General features: G+C 40.4%; 1 long non-coding RNA gene across 2 annotated transcripts; it reads left to right on the top strand.

Moving 5' to 3' along the window:
- Positions 1-774: 774 nt before the first annotated feature.
- On the top strand, positions 775-7129 carry LOC129382650 (uncharacterized). Of its 2 annotated transcripts, none has more exons than XR_008610689.1 (3): positions 775-855; positions 5429-5491; positions 6964-7129. It is a non-coding gene; the product is annotated as an uncharacterized lncRNA (long non-coding RNA). The 2 variants fall into 2 exon arrangements; XR_008610690.1 differs by lacking the exon at positions 775-855 and adding an exon at positions 4448-4533.
- The last annotated feature ends 459 nt before the right edge of the window (positions 7130-7588 follow it).

Genomic DNA, 7588 nt, shown 5'->3' with positions numbered 1-7588 from the left:
TCCTGTAGCTAGTGCAATACCGGGCGACCTGCGGCGGAGGTGGAACTGGCTTTCAGCATTCCCCAGACATGGGCCGATCCCGAACATAGTGCAATACCCGGCCGGCCGGCGGCGGAGGTGAAGCAGGCTTTAAGCACTCTCCAGACGTGGGCCGCTCCCGAAGATAGTGCCATAGGGCGACCCGCGGTGGAAGTGAAACAGGCTTTCGAGCACTCCCCAGACGTGGGCCGATCACGAAGATAGCGCAATACCGGGTCGACCCGTGGCGGAGGTGAAGCAGGCTTTCGGCCTGCTTCCCCTCCACCATGTGTGTGATTTGAGAAGTTTGTTATAGGTCATGGTAAAATTTCTGAAATCCTCAATAGTGAGCCGATCGTATTTCTACGATGCCTGAACAATAGTCATTCAGTGTAAATTTAGGCATTTGTTTTTTCATCGCAAAAGCTTCACAAAGCTCAAGAACAGAGTAAGGTACAGAAATATTCTCTTTTCACTGATCATCTATATAGTACGTCCGGCATTGAATGTAACTAGAAATTGAAAGCAAATCAGTTTCACTGTTTTTTTTTCACTACCTCCTCCTTTAATTAGCAGATCATGATTGTGTTTTCACAATAATCCGGGTCCTATTTCGCCACTCACTTTTCTGATTGATTTATAAATGAGGGATGTCAAGCTAAAATAATTACATGTCACAAGAACTGAGCTTTCGCTCAAATTGCGGCTTTCGCTTCGCTTATTCGCTGCTAAATTGGCACACCACAATGACTCGTGGTAGTATATAAGAGCCACAAGCACGAACACCATTATATCCAAACCTTCTATTGAGAACGAGAGATTCATCATCGAATACTGGTGAGTACATCATGGCATATCAGGTGCTTGGCGCGTTGTGCATTATTTTCCTAATGAAGTACTGCATGGAACACGAATCGTTGGTTTTTCAGTCGACAAGACATAAGATTTTCTTGAGACGTTAGTGACCGAACTGTGGTCGTCTCCCATCAAATGCAGCCGGTTTCTTTGCTGCAGGGAGAATGAAGGAAAACGTCTTCTCTTTCTTTTTATTTGAGTGAGATGCAAACCAAACCAAAGGTCATTAGGCTTATTTTCAACATTACGCGTTCTTTTGCTTATATCTTGATGGGAAGAATTGGGAAACAAAAGTTTCCATAGGTACAATCATTTCCTACAGTTGAATCCATTGCGCAGTTTAAAAGCGTCGCAGTAGCAATCTATTGTCGACGAACACAAAACGAAAGTCTGGTGCGAACTGTCAAATGACCCCCCAATCATGATTGAAGCCGGGTTCATTGTTTCAAAAGAACATGATTGGCGCCGTGCTAGTTACATGCTAAAGACACGTTCGTGGCCTCCCTGGAAATGTTGCATTGCTGGCACGGTTCAGCAGTGAGCCATATATCACAGGGCTCTGCTACGTTTTAATCAAAGGAATATCAAGGGCCAATGAAAGCTGTTATCGCTATCAAGAAAATTGACATATTCCATCGTATGCAAGTTTATTATTAATACCCATTCGTACACGAAAGCTTAAAATTTTGCAGTCGCTTTTAGCACGTGCCAAAACGCATTCTTTTAGAATGCAGCCGAGCCCCATGTCTCGACACCAAGCAACACGCGTCTATGAACTGATATTTTTTATCAGAAAACTCGTACAGCACTCTTATGGTGCGTTTCACTGCCACGTGGTTATTACAAACACTCATCAGTGGGCTCCGCGTTATCTTGCGAATGCGAAATATCTTGATTGGAAAGGCACATCACTGTTATTAAAAAGATGACCTCCTTCCATGCATTGGAGCGTGAGGTGCAGGTGTGAACACGTGACAGAAACTAATTCATTTCTTTATTTTCCGCGCTGTTTTCCAACCTACTTCACGAGAAATACACCTCCATGATGATCTGACGCTGACACACCACTTATACGGCCGAAAATATATTAGAAACATAACAAATCTAAATGAAGCTAGTTGTTTACGTTCCCGTATAACAGTGTCTTATTATCTTGGCAAGAGTTCTTCTTGTGTACGTTTTTTTTTTGTGTTTACACTATTTTGCCAATGCAATGAATAGCGTTTTCAAATAGTTACTCTAAAAATAGGTTTTGGTAGCACTGTTCTCGATTTTAATTTCTTGGACTTAGAGTTCGTTACATTGGTACACCTAGCATCGAAGAGAAAGACCGTGGTCCACAAACTGTGTATTTTGGTAATAATATGAAATTGAGTTGTTTCCTGTTTATGAAACAAAATGAAAAACTAAATATAAATTTTCTTCGTGTTCGTTATGCCTGTAAAATCCAGCATCACAAGTTAATTGACAATACTATACCTCCTACTTCTATTTCCACATTTATTTTTATGTAAAGGTTGAAGGAACAAAACACAGTTTAATTCGCTGTCTGATCATATTAGTCCGTTGAGTTCTTTCTTAAGAGACTCTCCCCTGAGTTCTTTTTTAAGTTTAATTTTGACAGAAATGTTCAATATTCGCGTCACATCGTCAGAGCAGTCACTTGCATCGCTGAACAACGTGTTTAGGCATTTGAGGAAAAAATATGGGATGTTTTTAGTTGTCTGTGCCATGCACAGATTTTCCAAATGAAGCTATCGCTAAGAAAGCGATATTATTACGAACAAAGACAACATAATTTACTCGCATATTGCACAATAACGGCAACAAATGTCAAAAGCTAAATCACCTTGCAAACGAAATCCGTCAAAGCTCAAGAAAAATCTTTGAAATAACGCAAGCACGAACTTTTAATGACAGAAACTGAAGCTGTGAGGCTGCAAAAAGTGAGTACACTAGTCTCAAAACGCATGCCTAATAAACAAATAAAATTGCAGTCGCGAAATCTACTTTGAACAGCACATCTCAAAAAAAAAAAAAACGCTGCTTGCTTTAGGAGCATTCATTTCATAATCAAGAATGGGCTGGGGTGCGTTTGGCAGGCATTCTCAGATCATGAACAGCAGGTTACCATTATCCCTCAAGAGAAAAGTGTATAAAAGCTGTGTCTCACCAGTACTCACCTATGGTGCAGAAACCTGGAGGCTTACGAAAAGGGTTCTGTTTAAATTGGGGACGACGCAACGAGCTATGGAAAGAAGAATGATGGGTCTAACGTGAACAGATACGAAAAAAACAGATTGGGTGAGGGAACAAACGGGAGTTAATGACATCTTAGTTGAAATCAAAAAAAAGAAATGGACATGGGCAAGACATGGTAATGAGAAGGGAAGATAACCGATGGTTATTAAGGGTTACGGCCTGGATTCCAAGGGAAGGGAAGCGTTGCAGGGGCCGGCAGAAAGTTAGGTTGGCGGATGTGATTAAGAAGTTTTCAGGGACAAGATGGCCACAATTAGTACATGACCGGAGTAGTTGAAGAAGTATGGGAGAGGCGTTTGCCCTGCGGTGGGCGTAACGAGGCTGATGATGATGATTTCATAATCCAACAAGCTGGGACAAGCTCTGGCCTTTGATATTCAACAATCTTCTTTGCTATCACAGTTTTTTAATAGTACTAAGAATATGAATCTCACTGATTTAATTCCACTGACAACATTTAAGATGTGTCATCAAGAGGAATGCTTTGTGCAGATCGAACTAAACGTTTTTTTTTTTGCTTATCTACGACGTAATATTTTATGTAAATTTCCAATTGTAGTTTTCACTATTGGAGTAAAACGTCATTGTAGGTAATGTGGGATATCTTCTATGCTTTCATTTGGTCGCGGCGGGGTGTCGCAGATCTTGAACATGGGTTGAAAAAGAGGTCGGTGCCATGACGTGCTTGTGACGTGTATATACAAGTAGTAAAGCCAGCAATTGTTGTAACCGAAAATACAATACAAGCTAGATTTTATCAATATAGAATTGATGGCTCTTTTCTAACAGTTTTCAATTGCGTTCTTCCTGTCGTCGCTGCACTATCCAGGATATGCAATGAAAAATCCGGGTTAGTGACGGTTGCATGGAGACTGAAAAAGGCAATATCAAATTGGGAGAGAGGAAGTAAGGATGCTATGATAGAATCGTTGCTTCGTGGCAGCTGCTCTACACTCAGTGTCATTTTACAGAACCAAAAATGCAACGCAACCACGTGCCCACTGCTCAATCATAGGCGCTCCTGACCTCTTATTAGGTAAAAACGAAAATTGCCGGAGGTTTGAAGCAACTATCCAAGTTTTTCATTGGCCAATCTTTGTATGTTTATGTTTTACTATTGTCGCCAGGAACATTTCATTAGTGAGCTTGTTTTCTCTAAATCCCGTGTACGGTTTTTATCGAACCATTGCTCTTCTATCGGGAAGGTCAAATATTCGTTACGGAGAGGTTCCGCGAAATGGCGCTTTTATTGTTATAACTTATTTTATTGGTGGGGCCACAGCTGGTAGAACGAAGAACCCCAAGTACTTTTTGCAGGATATAGGCGAGGCCTGAACCTATACAAACTTATCCCTTCACCTAGCGACATTTCGGACACTGGCTTCTACAGTCTCACTGGTGACAAGAGGCCTATTTGCTGCTTGATTTCGAGCAATATCTTATCGTGCGCTTTTTCGGCACATAAGTTGCACCCGCAGTGAGCGTCCTGGGTATACTGGTTTATTTAAAGATTATCTGAAAAGAAAAAAGAATGTGATGTGGTGTTTATGAATACACCATATATAAATTTCATAGCTTAGATATAAAGTTTGACTGAAAATCGTTCTGAATACTTTGAACTGCATGTAAATGTATGTCAAGACCTGCGAATTTCCATGTAAAACCTTATCTACAAAATGGTTCGACTGAAAAGAATTCTACTCGAAGGCTCAGGACGCTTTTATTATACTTTTCAAAGAGAAACTACATTGAAGAGTCAAACCTACGCGTGTTCGATTGAGAAACGAGATTGTTTAGATTTGGTGAAACTTCGAAAGAATCATCTGCGTTGTGAAGCACTGGTTAAGGTACATCCTAAGGTGGGAGAGCATTTTTTTTTTTAAAGATCAATAAAGCGCTGTGAAGAAATGGAGTCTATCACAAAAAAAAAACACATTTTAAAAGACAAATAAAGCAGAAATTAGCAGCATGACTGCAAATAGAAATACTACTGTTGGCAATAGTTTTCCATTTTACAAAATAAAAAGAGCATGAAACTCCATGTAGCATGCGTGGTGTTCGAACACTATTTCCCGCTTTCTATGTTTAGAAGCTGCGGGTCACAGGTATAAGCGCTTGATCTTTCCCTCCAAAATCTATATGTATCGATACAGCCATATTCTCAGTCTTCTGCTGCATTCCAATGTTGCAAAACCGGTTGAGTGGTCAGCGTTTACCGCACAATGATTATTAAATGAAAGCCAATGCAGTTGTCCTGTTGAACTCATAGGTGGCACAATTTATTTTTGTGCAGCGCAAAGCAAGATGAACCGCCTGTTTGGAGTGGACCTTCTGTCGGTCGTCGCAATCGTAATTGGTACAGAGAATCATTTGCGTTCTATGCATCGCTCCTTTTTCACTTCATGGCAACATGAAAGCTACAGTTAGCTAAATAAATCTAATATCAAAAAGAAATAGATAAAATATCCACAAACAAGCACTACAATTGGGAAGCAGTGAACTCTTTCTATGATAATATATCCATCATGGAAGCGTGACAATTTTTTATAGTACCAGTTGCCACTCATAATTGAGCCAGTGAAATAAAGAAAGCAGTTTACCGTTCTGCATTCTGATATCACGCATTCACGTCATTTGCATAAATATCGAAGAAAAAGTGGGCTGCCATTTTCCTGATCCTTGACAGCTATACAAATAATAAGCTACCCTCCAAGTGCTCATGCCAAAAGAATCAATTGCTTTGCTGACGCCTTTGCAAAGTAAATGCTGAACTAAATGTTTTTGAAGTAAACGTTATTTTCTGAAAACAATTTAAGCTTATAAATCAACCCAAAGTATATCAATCAACTTTATAGCGAAGCTAGTCAGCAATATTCTATGATGAAATTCTTGGTTTCCTTAAATTTTGCTGATGAAATATTTCAAGCATTTTTCAACAATTGTCTCCCGCAGTGCGATTATTTATAGGTCGACGTTAGCGATCGTTGATTGCTGATAAGCAAGTGGAACACGGGTGCCAAAACTCTCGAGTAATTCTCAAATATATGTATCGACTAAATATTAACCACTACCATCGAACATACGCTGCCATAAATCGTGCGGTATAGTTTAGGTTATTCTTCCTTAAGTTGAGCGTTATTCTTCGATCGACTATGATACTAAGCAATGGCTGTGGAAGCAAATAATGTTGAGCACTTGTAAGCTTCGTAACCTGGAAATACAACAGCAGACCTAACTGTTTTTAGCTTAGAACACTCAATCCCGTTCTTAATAGATCCTGTTGTAGTTAGTTGTCAAATCCTGCTGTTATTGCTTGCTCTTAGATTTATTGCATATGTCTTAAATATGAATTTTGTCAAATTATATACAATCAAATCCGAAGTAGGAGAAGGACGTGAACCATATGGTGAACTTACCTAGCGTTCTTGGTAGTGTCGAAATCTTAACAGGAAATGAGCAGCTACTGCATTTCGGGAAACCATTAGTGGCGGGACACACTTTGAACAAGATAGACGCCCAGTGGGCGTTTTCAACTACCAAACATTTATTTGCTGCTTCTCAAAGAGATTGTTACCATGCAGTGAACGTAACAATTACACCACTGGCATGAACATGGTGACATGGAAACAGTGTCGAATATGGTGCACCGGCTCCCTCTTTTTTGGGCAAATTGCTCCTTAACTACTAGCAACAATATTTGTTGATTTGTTCATCTGAGCACCACAACATTTGTTCTAAAATTCTGCAGAAATAATTATAAATTTTGAAGAACGGTTATCGTTACAAAAGTCTTTACTAGGCCTCAAACTGTTTTCTTCTACGTTTCAGCTTTGATCGTGATGGCTCCGAAGGAAGCTCTCGCTAGCCTCGGCGGAGGAGTGGGAGGAGCTGAAGGTATCCAGAACTGGGGAAAAAAGTGAATTTTCGCGCGTCCTGAATCCAGCCATTCCACTGTTGTCACGCTCTGGATGATCCGATCGGGTTCAATAAAATGCGTGTTGAGAACATAATTGTGCAAACATGCTTTAATCACACTGAACATGCGGCTGGGTATATAGGTTTGATGGTAATGCTTACAATGTTCTGTACAATTTACACAGTCGCTATCATAACGTCCTCGCGCATGCTCACTGAAACGGACGATGTGAAGAGGAGACGCACTATCTTTTCTACTCTTGGCGCAATTAGGGCGACCGGTGTTGGACTCTTTAGCGTTTCATTTGACATAAATATCCCACATTTGGTTATTGAGCGAGGTATGCCCCCGTATATATAAAGCAGGACATCATTGTCTGGATCGTTCAGGTTGCGTTTAAGCTTTTTAAAATATACCCCCGGGATCCGCCCTATTCTGCTCACAGACGGCACAGCGAGTTTCTCGACTCGTAGTGTCGATGTTTCGATTCGATAAGTTATTACCAACATTTCAGACTCCAAGTTTATCATCCCTGTG

Source organism: Dermacentor andersoni, chromosome 6 (genome assembly GCF_023375885.2).
Source record: "Dermacentor andersoni chromosome 6, qqDerAnde1_hic_scaffold, whole genome shotgun sequence".
NCBI classification, from domain to species: Eukaryota; Metazoa; Arthropoda; class Arachnida; order Ixodida; family Ixodidae; genus Dermacentor; species Dermacentor andersoni.
The sequence above is the reverse complement of the archived record's forward strand: the minus strand, read 5'-3'. Positions and strand labels throughout refer to the sequence as shown.